We start from the raw sequence: 13903 nt of genomic DNA on the forward strand, positions 1-13903 counted from the left end.
ATCGAAATCTCCTAGAAAGTCTAAAGTCATTTGCTGGAACTGCGGTAAACCGGGTCACATCCGTAAGGACTGCAAAGAAGAAAAGAAGAAGAAGAAAAAGAAAAAGTTCGATTCTGATTCTGAGTCTGACAAGGAAGATGGCGATGCCTTTATTGCGGCTTTGGCGACTCATGCAGGTAATGATGCCTGGCTAATTGACTCAGGTGCATCTTTTCATATGACTTCCAATAGAAATTGGTTTTCTAAATATGAAGGATTTAATGGAGGTAAGGTGTACTTGGGTGATGATTCACCTCTAGACATTGTTGGTCGAGGTAAAGTTAGAATCAGGTTTTCTGATGGTAGAATAAAAGGGATTAATGGTGTGCTGCATATGCCTGGATTAAAATGAAACCTGTTATCTGTGAGCAAACTGATAGATGTGGGTGTGCAGGTAGTCTTTTCTGAAACAGGATGTAAGATGATTAAGGGTGCTATGGTAGTTGCTAGAGGTGTCAGGTTTGGCACTTTGTATAAGCTTGAAGCATACACTGTTGAGTGTAATAGCACTTCTGTAAAAAGTAAATCTACGGATACTTCATTGGAAGATTTGAAGGTTTCACCTTCAGCAGATGGAAATGGTTTTTGGGTACCTAAGGGTGCTCTTTCATCTTAAGCAAAGTTACCTGCAGAGAAGACTATGTTATGGCACCAGAGACTTGGCCACATTGGAGAAAAGGGTCTAAGGACCTTGAAAAATAAAAATCTTGTTGAAGGTTTGAATGATTGTAATCTTGACTTTGATTTCTATGAGCATTGCATTTATGGAAAACAAAACCGCGTTCAGTTTTACTCGAGTTCTCATAAAACTTGTGGTGTTTTGGATCTTATTCATTCTGATGTGTTTGGTCCAGTAGATGTCTCTTCAATTGGAAAATCCACATATTATGTTTCATTTATTGATGATTTTAGTAGAAGGACATGGGTATATTTTCTAAAGAGTAAATCTGAAGTTTTTAGTCGTTTTAAAGAATTTAAAGCAATGGTTGAGTTGCAGACTGGAAAGAAAATAAAATGTTTGAGAACTGATAATGGCGGTGAGTTTTGCTCTAATGATTTTGATAGATTCTATAAAGACTGTGGAATTAACAGGCAGAAGACAACTCCATATTCTCCACAGCAGAATGGAGTTGCAGAAAGAATGAACAGGACACTGATGGAGAAGGCTAGGAGTATGTTGAGTGGTGTTGGTCTCGAACAAAAGTTTTGGGCTGAAGCTGTTGCTACTGCTTGCTACCTGATTAACAGGTCTCCTACATCAGCTCTTGTCGATAAAACACCTATGGAAGCATGGTCAGGTCACAAGCCTTCATTGAGACATCTTAGAGTTTTTGGTTGCGAGGCATATGCACATGTGCCAAAGGAGAAGCGAACAAAGTTGGAGAACAAGGCTGTGAAATGTATCTTCATCGAGTATAGTTATGGTGTGAAAGGATACAAGCTTTGGGACCCTGTTGCACAAAAGGTAATTCACAGTAGAAGTGTTATTTTTAGAAAAATTAAGTCTCCTTCTGTTACATTACAGCCAGAACAGACTAAAAAGGAAGATGTGATTCAACTTCCTTCTACACCTGAAAGAGTTGAATAGAGACCCCTAGATAGGCAAGAATTTGAGGAGAGCTCGTCTAGCTCTGAATCTTTAGAAGAGGAGGAAGAACCTCCAACTCAGCTTGTTCGAAGGTCTACAAGACATAGACAACCACCTGAAAGGTATTCACCTAATGATTGGAGATGTATTTTTGCTCTGAATACTAGTGTGGATGAACCGAAATCTGTAGAAGAGGCATTAGGTATGAATGATGCAGAATCCTGGAAGATTGCTATGGAGGAAGAAATGGCAGCTTTGAAAAAGAATGATACATGGAATCTTGTACCATTGCCTGAAGGATGAAAACCTGTTGGTTGTAAATGGGTGTTCAAGAAAAAGATTGGTTCAGATGGAAGCATTGAGAAGTATAAAGCAAGGTTGGTTGCAAAAGGCTACTCTCAGGTTGAGGGTGTTGATTACGGTGAGATATTTTCTCCTATTGCAAAAATGACGTCCATTAGATTTTTGCTTTCTATTGCTACTGCTTATGATTTAGAGGTTGAGCAAATGGATGTGAAAACTGCTTTCCTTCATGGTGATTTGGAGGAAGATATTTATATGACACAGCCGGAGCACTATGTGGTAAAAGGCAAAAGTAATTTGGTCTGTAAATTGAAGAAATCTTTGTATGGCCTCAAACAAAGTCCTAGGATGTGGTACCAAAAATTTGATACATATGTGTTGAGTTTGGGATTTGAACGTTCTAAATCAGATCACTATGTTTATTATAAATCTTATGGTGATCATTTCTTATTCATTGCATTGTATGTTGATGATATGTTATTCATTGGCAAAGGGAAAGGTATGATTTCAGAACTGAAGTCTCAGCTCGCTGCTAAATTTGAAATGAAAGATCTTGGTGCAGCAAAGCACATTCTTGGGATGGAAATTAGAAGAGATAGGGTGAACAGAAAGCTATGGCTAGGCCAGAGTAAGTATGTGAATTCAGTGTTACAGAGTTTCAACATGCAGAATTGTAGACCATTGAGTGTTCCTTTTACAGTTGGAATGAAACTATCTATTTCAGATTGTCCTACATCCCCATTGGAGATGGAAGACATGAGCAGAGTGCCTTACCAGAGTGCAGTTGGAAGCTTGATGTATGCTATGGTCTGTACTAGACCAGACATTGCCCAAGTAGTGGGAGTACTTTCTAGATATATGTCTAATCCTGGTAGAGTTCATTGGGATGTAGTCAAAAGAGTCTTCAGATATTTGAAGGGTACTTCAGAGTATTCTTTGTGTTATCATGGTAATTCAGTTGGAGACATGACTTCCCTTGATATCCATGGTTATGTGGATTCAGATTGGGCAGGTGATATTGATAGCAGAAGATCCACCAGTGCTTATGTGTTTACTTTGTTTGGTGGTACAATTAGTTGGATGAGTAAGCGACAGGCTGTGGTTGCTCTATCCACTACTGAAGCAGAGTATATGGCAGCTACTCATGCTTGTAAAGAGGCCATTTGGCTTAAGAGACTGTGTTCGGATATTGGAATAAAACAAGGTACAGTGACAGTTTACTGTGACAGTCAGAGTACAATTAGCCTAGCTAAGAACCCGACATTTCATGCCTGGACCAAACATATTGATGTTCAGTATCATTTTGTTAGAGATATGGTCGAAGATGGTAGGGTGAAGCTGGTTAAGGTGGAAAATTTGATGAATGTTGCAAATACTTTAACTAAGGCTGTAAGCATAGAGAAGTTCAGATGGTGTTCAGAGTCTATGGGCCTTATGGCCCCTAGCAATTGATTCATTGTGTTGACATTCCCTTCCGCTCTTGCAAGGTGTTCGACAAGTGGGAGATTTGTTGGGAAAAATGGTGTCTCAACCTTGCATTTATGCGAGGTTACTTTTTATAGTAAGTTTTCATTTGAGCACGAAATGGTGCGAAACTCTCCCTGAAGCTTCTGGTTGGCTAGATAAGCATTCCGGTAAAGTTGTGTCGCAAGGTCACAGCTAGTTTTGAAGATACTAAAGTTTTCATCTTGGAGGGATGCAATAAAATGTTTAAACTTAATTTTGGGGAATTTAGAGGCTCCTAAATGCCCTGAAAAGTGGTTGTAACCGTTACGAGGTGATAGAGCACTTCGCGAGCTTTCCGGCGCTTCAAACGGTTCGTCAATCGGACACCCGGTTCTCAAGTTATGGCCTCCGAAAGTTTGTACTCTTGAAATAGGAAAAATAATTTGTATTGAATACATAAATGAGCTGTAAAAAGGGAGCGACACATGTTGATGTGTGCTTTAACATGTCATAGGGCATCTAGAAGGAAGATAAGGTCGGCTACACCTTATTGGGTGGTTTTAGCCCATGGTTTTGTAATACCGTTTGACGGTTTCTTGTATTGTATCTCCTATTTATGAGGTGTGAGAGATAGAGGTTATGTGTAAGAGTCCTATGGCTATTGAGTTACCTCTGAATCTCTGATTAGTGGTACTCCTGTGAAGAGCTTGCTCTGCAAGTATGTTGTAATCTGTTTTTGATTGCTGAATAAAATATTGAGCTGCTTTTGGAGGGTGGGGTTTTTCTCCCGAAAGGGTTTTCCCCACGTAAATCATTGTGTTGTGGTATGAATGTTATTATATCTATTTCTATTTTCTGTAACTGTTGTAATGATCTGAAAAAGTTTTGCATTACCCTCCTCTCAAGGTTAGCGTAGGAAGTTGTTTCCACTACTTAACTTCCTTACACTTATTACATAAGAAAAATAAAAATTTGCATTACTCATTACTCATTTTCATCATTTATTTGCATATGGAAAGAAACAAAAACAAACATTCATATTCATTTGCATTTACAAACATCCATACTGAGCAAACATGCATACATATAGAATAAAGCATATAGAAGACATCTCATAATCAATCGACACAAGTACTATGAAGTCAAATCAAGATCTCGTATATATAATCATCAGTATCTCAGGGTACAAAATAATGTATCTAGCATGTACAAACTCCCATCGGAGCAAGAATCGTAAAGGCTATAAAAAAAATGGGTGTGTCTACAAAAAAATCTCAGAGCTACAAAAATAAAATCTAGCTCTCGACCTCTCCCTCATCGCCTGGTGGAGGAGGTGGAGCCTACTGACCAGGATCCTGACGAGGTGCCCAAGCTCCCTCTAATCGAGCCATATACTGAGAATACAATACAACCTGTTGCGCCAATGGAACTGCTACGCTATACCCTGCAACATACTAGGCTGCCCGACTGGTCTGAGGGAGAGCCTCCTGTTGAAAAGCGTCATCCAAATGTAAGGTCATCCAACTACAAGGTCATCCAACTGTCGTCTCTAGTAGTCAAAAATGCCCAGATGGGGCTGTGTCACATATCCAACATACCTATAAATGATAGGCTAACCAAGATCTCTCGCATCATCTACAATAGGCCTGCAAACTAGGAGGTGCTCCTAGGCCCATATCTGTAAAATCAGAACCCTTGCCGCCATACTCTTACCCTCCCTGTATTCCACCTCATGCATTTTACGATACATGTGCGCGAGTATGCATGATCCCCATCCTAATCTAGTAGGAGTTTCTACCAATCTCTCGAGCATCCTACCCCATCCGCATAAAAACCCCTGTTGTCCCCTGTCTGGCATAAGGAAGCAACCAATAAACCCTGCCAAGATGCAAGCTAGTGGAAACTGCTCACTATATCTAGTCATCATCTCATCCCAGCTAATGGATCGAGTGAGAATGTCTACATCATGGAACACGTGTCTCAAAACTAGGAGGCCAGGATGTTGTGCTAAATCATAATCAACCTTATCCCCAACAAAAGGGATATGGAGCATCTTGTATACATGCTCAGGAGTGATAGTCAACTCCCCAACTAGTAAATAGAAGGTGTTATTCTCTGAATGAAACCTCTCCACAAGCGTTGTGAGCATTCTTTGATTCACATGGATATCAGGCATCTGTAGAAGATGAGTCAACCCACATAAATCAATATGAGCCCTATTGATGTCCGATAACTCATGCACTAATGCTTGCATAGGAGGGTAAACACATCTGAAAAGTACATGAGGTAATTGCACCTGCGAGAATCAAACAAAAGCTCATCATAAATTCATCCAACTTATCCTATAAGACGAGTAAAACATCATGTAAATCCAAAATAACTCATTGCAAAATCAAATTTACACCTCTAAAATGCCCACTATTTTCCAAACAACAAAACATCATAGAGGCAGAAACTCATACGAGTCAGGAATAAGCCTATTACGACAAAATAACATGATATGACATGAAACAAGCTCGCTGATGAATAAATGATGAACAATTAGTATCAAATCAGTACTGAGAGGGGGGGTGAATCAATACAGGCAAACAAAAAAAAACTTTTACTTAAATCGGTTTGACTAAAAACTCTGCACTTGACTAGCAAGCAATAACACCGGTCTAAACCAAATTACTACCAATTAAACACAGTACAAATGTGAAAGACATAAACCGGTAACTCTTAACTTTCCACACAATCTAACATCTTATTTCCACTTCACCCATATGCATACACTAGTGATACATCAACAGAAATGTAAACACTTACTGGTTCAATATGCTTTACCGCTTGACAGAAAATAACAAAGCATCACATGAAAAAGCATCATGCATAACACACATATTTTTTCACATGGAAACCCAACTGGTAAAAACCACAGTGGGGATGAATACCCACAAGTTGTTCTTTGAACCCTTTTGAAGTCCGCTCTGTTAGGAGCCTAGTCCGGTTAGAGACTTTTACAATAGGTTCTGTTAGGAACTGATCCTGCTAGGGATCACTCGATTAAGGGATGGCTAAAATACCCGGTTAAGGGTTAAACCCTTTTAAAGGTTACCTTGTTAGAGGATTTTAAGAACTCAATGATTTTGAGTCACCCTATTAAAGGATTTTACAGCAAGTCGATTAAAGCTACCCTGTTAAGGGATTTTCCAACTGTTGAAGTGGTTAGAGATCAACAGGTATTATAATGATCTGGTAACAGCACTCAATGCCAATGCAGATCCCCTTTTAGTTCCTTCCTTCTGCAATCACACTCTGCAGGTATCTATTCTCTTATCTGGTTTGGCAAGAATCACGTATCTTTGCACTTAGATACACACACAACATTTGCCAACAACCTCAACATGAAAAACAACATTAACCTTATAGGAAACAGATAGGTCGGTAGCATAAACCCTAAACCCTAAACATTTAGGTTAAGCAATTCAGTCGGTTCAATCCTAACCGTTGAACATATTGTATTGATTACAACAGTCTTGAATAGATCTCAAGACGTTCTACATCGTTTGTTCTTCACCGCTTCTTGGAGGTTGATAACCCATCATGCGTTCTCCACCGTTTATAGAGACTACGCACATTCTCGAGGTAGATAGGATCAATCTCCTTCATGCAAGATCCTTCACGCGCACAAGACTGACGTGGCAATACAATATGTTCTTCATTACAATGCTAACTCATCACACAATGTCATCGATTGAATCTCATAGGCTTGGAACACTTCAACTGGAAACCCTGAAGCTGAGACTACCAACCGGTAGTCATACCATATGAAACCTTGATACAAAACATTCCATATACAGGTTCCCATTCCAACATACCGGTTCGCCTTGAACAAACATACCGCTTCACTTTTTTCGCTATTACCGGTTCTCTTGCCAGTTGTTTACATCAATATACTGGTTCACTCCTCAGCATATTGACATCAATGACAACATACAATATCATCATGTCATCATACCAGTTCATATGCCAACAATCTCCCCCTTTGGCATTGATGGCAATATACAAAGATATCTCTAGCAATATAAAAATATATCTCTCCGCTTCACATCTTCTCCCCCAAAAGTTTTAGATATCTTCTCTCCATCACATCTTCTCCCTCTTTGACAACAATGCCAAAGTGAAGGCACAAGCTTTCCTATTCCACTATGTTGCTCCCCCTGAGGAGTAGCATCTTTCAACACATCAATCCTGAAAAGATTTGACACTGCAATACCTGACTGATGTGGAGCACATACCTTTAGTTCACCTCTTGAAGGGGCAGCACCCCTAATTCACCTCTCAAATAGGTAAAGGTAGCCTTTGGTAGAGGCTTGGTGAATATGTCTGCTAACTGCTTCTTACTGGAAACATGTTCTAATACAACCTCTTTGTTCTCAACCTTCTCCCTCAAGAAATGATACTTGAGCTCGAAGTGCTTGGTTCTAGCATGCAAAACCGGATTCTTGGAGATGTTAATTGCACTTGTGTTGTCACAAAATATACTTACCAGTACTTTGAAGCCATTGAATACATGCTTCATCCAAATTGTCTGGGTGCAGTTCATGAAAGCTGCAACATACTCCGCTTCTGTTGTAGACTGAGAGATACAACTCTGCTTCTTACTCATCCATGAGACTAGCCTACCACCAAGAAAGAATGCACCATCGGTTGTGCTCTTCTGGTCGTCCACATTACTAGCCCACTCGGCATCAGTAAACACTTTGAGACTGAAGTCATTGTTGTATGGATATCACAATCCATAATCTATAGTTCCCTTCAGATATCTAAGAATCTACTTGACTGCTACCAAGTGGGATTCTCTTGGGATTTTTTGGAACCATGCAGTAATGCCCATGGCATGTGCAATGTCTGGTCTGCTATGTACTACATAGTGTAACTTACCAATCATTTATCGGTATTCCTTCTCATTTACCAATGCTGAGTCATCCTCTTTTGATAATTTACAACCGGTCACCATCAGTGTACCAACTAGTTTGTTTTCTTCCATGCCAAAAGTCTTCAACACTTCTTTGACATACTTGGACTGAGTGATAAATATTCCATCTTTCATTTATTGAATATGTAGTCCAATGAAGAACTTAATCTCCCCTATAAGTGACATCTCAAACTCCTTTTTCATAACATCTGCAAAATCATGACTCATCTTGTCATCTCCTCCAAAGATTATGTCATCAACAAATACTTCACAGATCAGAATTTGATTTCCTTCTGATTTTAAGTAGATATTGCTATCTTCACTTGTTCTTTCAAATCCAATCTTCACAAGATGGGAGTGCAAGCATTCATACCATGCTCTAGGTGCCTGCTTTAGTCCACACAAGGCTTTATGTAGCCTACACATCATGTCACTATCTTCTGATAGGGAAAACCCATCTGGTTGCTCTATATACACCTCCTCTTCTAGTATTCCATTTAGGAATGCAGATTTTACATCCATTTGATATACTTTGAATCCCTTGAATTCTGCATATGCAAGAAGCATACGAACTCCTTCCAGTCTGGATACAGGAGCAAATATTTCTCCATAGTCTTCTCCTTCTTCTTGAGCATATCCTTTACACACCAATCTGGCTTTGTTTCTTACCACTGCGCCATCTTCATTCAGCTTATTTCTGAAAACCCATTTGGTGCCAATGACATTTTTATGCTCTGGTCTGGGTACCAAAGACCATGTACCATTCTTTTCTATCTGGTCAAGTTCCTCTTACATTGCCTTGACCCATTCTTCATCTCTATGTGCCTCTTTGAATGTTTTAGGCTCAAATTCAGAGATCATGCAAGAGTTTTCTCTAACCTTTCTTCTTGTAAGAATTCCTGCATCCTTGTCTCCTATGATCTACTTTGGATCATGATTTAGCTTTACATACCTAGGAATGATCTTAGTTGTTTCCTCTTGCTTTTCTTCTTCATCCTCATCTTCATCAGCATCAGCATCTAGCAGTGTAGGAGCACTGTTACTGGTGCTAGGCAGTTTTGCAACTAGTTCCCAGAAGGTTACTACCGGTTCATCTCCTACTTTCTCACTATCAGTTTCCTCAAATTTCTCAAAGGTTTCATCAACTCTAACGTTGATGCTTTCAACAATTCTCTGAGCCCTGTTGTTGAAACATATGAGAGCTTTGCTCTTTGTGGAATACCCTAGGAATATTCCCTCATCACGTTTAGCATCAAACTTACTCTGATGTTCACTCCTCTTGATATAACATTTGCTACTAAACACTCTAAAGTATCTTACCACTGGTGTCTTACCGGTCCAATACTCATAAGGTGTTTTATCCTTACCCTTTTTTATGAGTACCCAATTCATTATGTAGACTACAGTGCTCACCGCTTCTCTCCAAAAGGTGTGAGCAACCTTCCCTTGGATCAACATAGTTCTAGCTGTTTCAACCACAGTCTAGTTGTTCCTCTCTGCTAGGCCATTCTGCTATGGAGTATGGGGGGCAGACAGTTGTCTCTTGATGCCACACTCTTCAAATTATTTGTTGAATTCACCGGAAGTGAATTCTCCTCCTTGATCAGTTCTTAAGCACTTAATCCTCTTACCGCTTTCTTTTTCAACTAGTGCTCTGAAGGCTTTGAATTTTCCAAAAGCTTCAAATTTGTCCTTCAAGAATGTTACCCACATCATTCTTGAGCAATCATCAGTAAGAATTATAAAATACCTATCTCCCTGCACACTCCTAGTTTTCATAGGACCACACAAATCAGTATGCACAAGATCAAGTAAATTGTCTGCAGTGAAAGATTTACCTTTGAAGGTTGAGGAAGACATTTTCCCCAGTTGACACTCTCTACACAAAGGATTTTTCGGTTTGCTCAGCACAGGCAATCCTCTAACTACCTTGATCTTATTGGCCTTCACAATGTTATCAAAGTTTACATGGCAGAGTCTCCTATGCCATATCCAGCTATCATCAAACTTAGCCATAAGACGTGTACTAATATTTGCATTCAGCTAAAATAGGTTACCTTTGGTCTGCATATCAGTGGCCATCAGTTCACCACTCTTACCTTTTATTTTACACACTCCATCTCTGAATTCTAGAGTAAGTCCATTATCATTCAGCTGGGCAACACTCAAAAGGTTGTGTCTGAGACCTTCTACCCAATACACATTATCAGAACTACTTTTTCCATTCAGAGAGATGGACCCTCTGCCTTTTACTATACATGGTGCATCATTACCAAAATGAACCACACCACCATCATACTCTTCCAGAGATAGAAACTTACTCCGGTCACCAGTCATATGGTGAGAACAAACACTGTCAATAATCCACTCATTGGAATTATCAAAGCAGGAGACAAGAGTCTTCTTGTCTGACACATATTCCTTGACTACTACAAACACAATATCTTCACTTTCTTCATCTTCTGATTCCTCATCGGTGACACCTTCATCAACTGCTAGGAAACAGTTTCTCCAATTTCCTCCTTTGAACTTCTTGTACTTTTCTGGTTTGTCCTTATTTTCACCATATTTTCACCATTAGGACAATTCACAGCAATGTGTCCTATCCGGTTACAAGAAAAGCATTTCAAAGGGATCTTACCTCTGTATTTACTAGTTCCTTTGGGAAGTCTCTTCGCAAGAAGAGCTTCAAACTCCATCAAGATCTCCTCATCATCCATTTCTCTACTTTGTTTTGGTTCACCACTGGTACTGGCTTCTTTGCCTTTTCTAGATGGTGCAGTAGATGCTTTGAAGGCTGATTCAGTCTTCCAAATACTGCCATCATAATTATTTAGCTCATAAGATGTTAACTTTGCAATGATGGAGTCCAGGGATACCTTTGTATTGCCTACAGACCTCAACTCCTGAATAGCAGCAACCCTTATTGCATAGACCGGTAATAAGGATCTCAAAACTTTGCTAACAACAGTGGAATCTTCCATTTTACCACCTGCACTTTTTATATCTCCAACAATAGTTTTGATCCTTATTCCATATTGTTGAATGCTCTGTCCTTCAACCATCCGCATGTCTTCAAACTTTCCCCTAAGGCTTTCTTCCTTAGCTTGTTTCACATGCTCATCACTGCCATAGATATTTTCAAGGGCATCCCATACTTCTTTGGGATTCTCTTTATCCTGAACATCAATAAACTCAATGTCAAATAAACTGTTGATTAGGGCTTCCATGACTTGCCCATTCTCATTAATCTCTCTCTTTTGATCATCAGTGAGAGTACCAGTAGGGATAACATAAGCATTCTCAACATAGCTCCAGTGTTGAGCACCCGAGCTTCTGATGTATATCTTCATTTTGTCCTTCCATATTTTAAAGTTGTCTTTGTTGAACTTTGGACCTTCCCTCCTCATCATTAGAGTAGGATCTTTACCTCAAGTGGTTAAGCTTACAACACAGAGGACCTAGAAGATGCTCTGATACCAATTCCTGAATAAATGATGAACAGTTAGTACCAAATTGGTACTGAGAGGGGGGGGTGAATCAGTATAGGCAAACAAAAAAAAAAATTTACTTAAACCGGTTTGACTGAAAACTGTGCACTTGACTAGCAAGCAATAACACCAGTCTAAACCAGATTACTGCCGGTTAAACATAGTACGAATATGAAAGACATAAACCGGTAACTCTTAACTTTCCACACAATCTAACATCTTATTTCCACTTCACCCATATGCATACACTAGTGATACATCAACAAAAATGTAAACACTTACTGGTTCAACATGGTTTACCGCTTGACAGAAAATAACAAAGCATCACATGAAAAAGCATCACGCATAACACACATATTTTTTCACGTGGAAACCCAACTGGGAAAAACCACGGTGGGGATGAATACCCACAAGTTGTTCTTTGAACCCTTTTGAAGTCCGCTCTATTAGGAGCCTAGTTCGGTTAGAGACTTTTACAATAGGTTCTGTTCAGAATCGATCCTGCTAGGGATCACCCGGTTAAGGGATGGCTAAAATACCCGGTTAAGGGTTAAACCCTTTTAAAGGTTACCTTGTTAGAGGATTTTAAGAGCTCGATGATTTTGAGTCACCCTGTTAAAGGATTTTACAGCAAGCCGATTAGAGCTACCCTGTTAAGGGATTTTCCAACTGTTGAAGTGGTTAGAGATCAACAAGTATTACAATTATTTGGTAACAGCACTCAATGCCAATGCAAATTCACTTTTAGTTCCTTCCTTCTGCAATCACACTATGCAGGTATCTATTCTCTTATCTGGTCTAGCAAGAATCATGTATCTTTGCACTTAGATACACACACAACATTTTCCAACAACCTCAACATGAAAAACAACATCGACCTTATAGGAAACAGATAGGTCGATAGCATAAACCCTAAACCCTAAACATTTAGGTTAAGCAATTCAATCGGTTCAATCCTAACCGTTGAACATATTACATTGATTACAACAGTTTTGAACAGATCTCAAGATGTTCTCCATCGTTCGTTCTTCACCGCTTCTTGGAGGCTGATAACCCATCACGCGTTCTCCACCATTTACAAAGACTACGCACATTCCTGAGGTAGATAGGATCAATCTCCTTCATGCAAGATCCTTTGCATGCTCAAGGCTGATGTGGCAACACAATCTATTCTTCATTACAATGCTAACTCATCACACGATGTCATCAGTTGAATCTCACAGGCTTGGAACACTTCAACCGGAAACCCTGAAGCTGAGACTACCAACCGGTAGTCATACCATATGAAACCTTGATACAAAACATTCCATATACTGGTTCCCATTCCAACATACCAGTTCACCTTGAACAAACACACCGCTTCACTTTTTCGCAAATACCAGTTCTCTTGCCAGTTGTTTACATCAATATACCAGTTCACTCCTTAGCATATTGACATCAATGACAACATACAATATCATCATGTCATCATACCGGTTCATATGCCAACACTCATGAATGACAAAATGGGCTCTTTTACATGTTGTCGTACGACATAAGGGTTCATGCCATACGACAAAACTGATGACCTTAAACGACAAAACAAATTTTATCAGTTTATCATACAAGACAGGATCCTGTCTCGCACGGCAAAACGATAACGACTGACTTTTACATGCTAAAAATTGAAAAAATCAACAAAAAAATTCAAAATTGGAATGAATAACAGGCTTAAGATGGATCACTTACCACTGGTTCATAGTTCTGAGGTTGATTATGTCATCTCTAACGCTCGAATTGATGCTCTCTAATCGGGACCACCATGTTTCTTCGTAGAAGGCTTTTTAAATTTTCAAACTTGGAGGGTTAAAATGAATGACACTTTTACCCCATATATAGCCAAAACCCTAATTTTTTAACTTGCTCCGATGGACACGAAAAATTGTGCCCTTAGCTAATTTTCTCGTTCTAATTCCATTTTCGGGATCGAAATCGAAATGTGAGATTGTTCTCCTAGTCAATTTCACAATTTGGACCACTTAGCACTTTTCATCAAATGCTCCTTCTTTCTTCAAATTGCGCTCATTTTTCAATGCT

This window comes from Cryptomeria japonica, chromosome 4 (assembly GCF_030272615.1).
Source record: "Cryptomeria japonica chromosome 4, Sugi_1.0, whole genome shotgun sequence".
Classification (NCBI taxonomy): domain Eukaryota; kingdom Viridiplantae; phylum Streptophyta; class Pinopsida; order Cupressales; family Cupressaceae; genus Cryptomeria; species Cryptomeria japonica.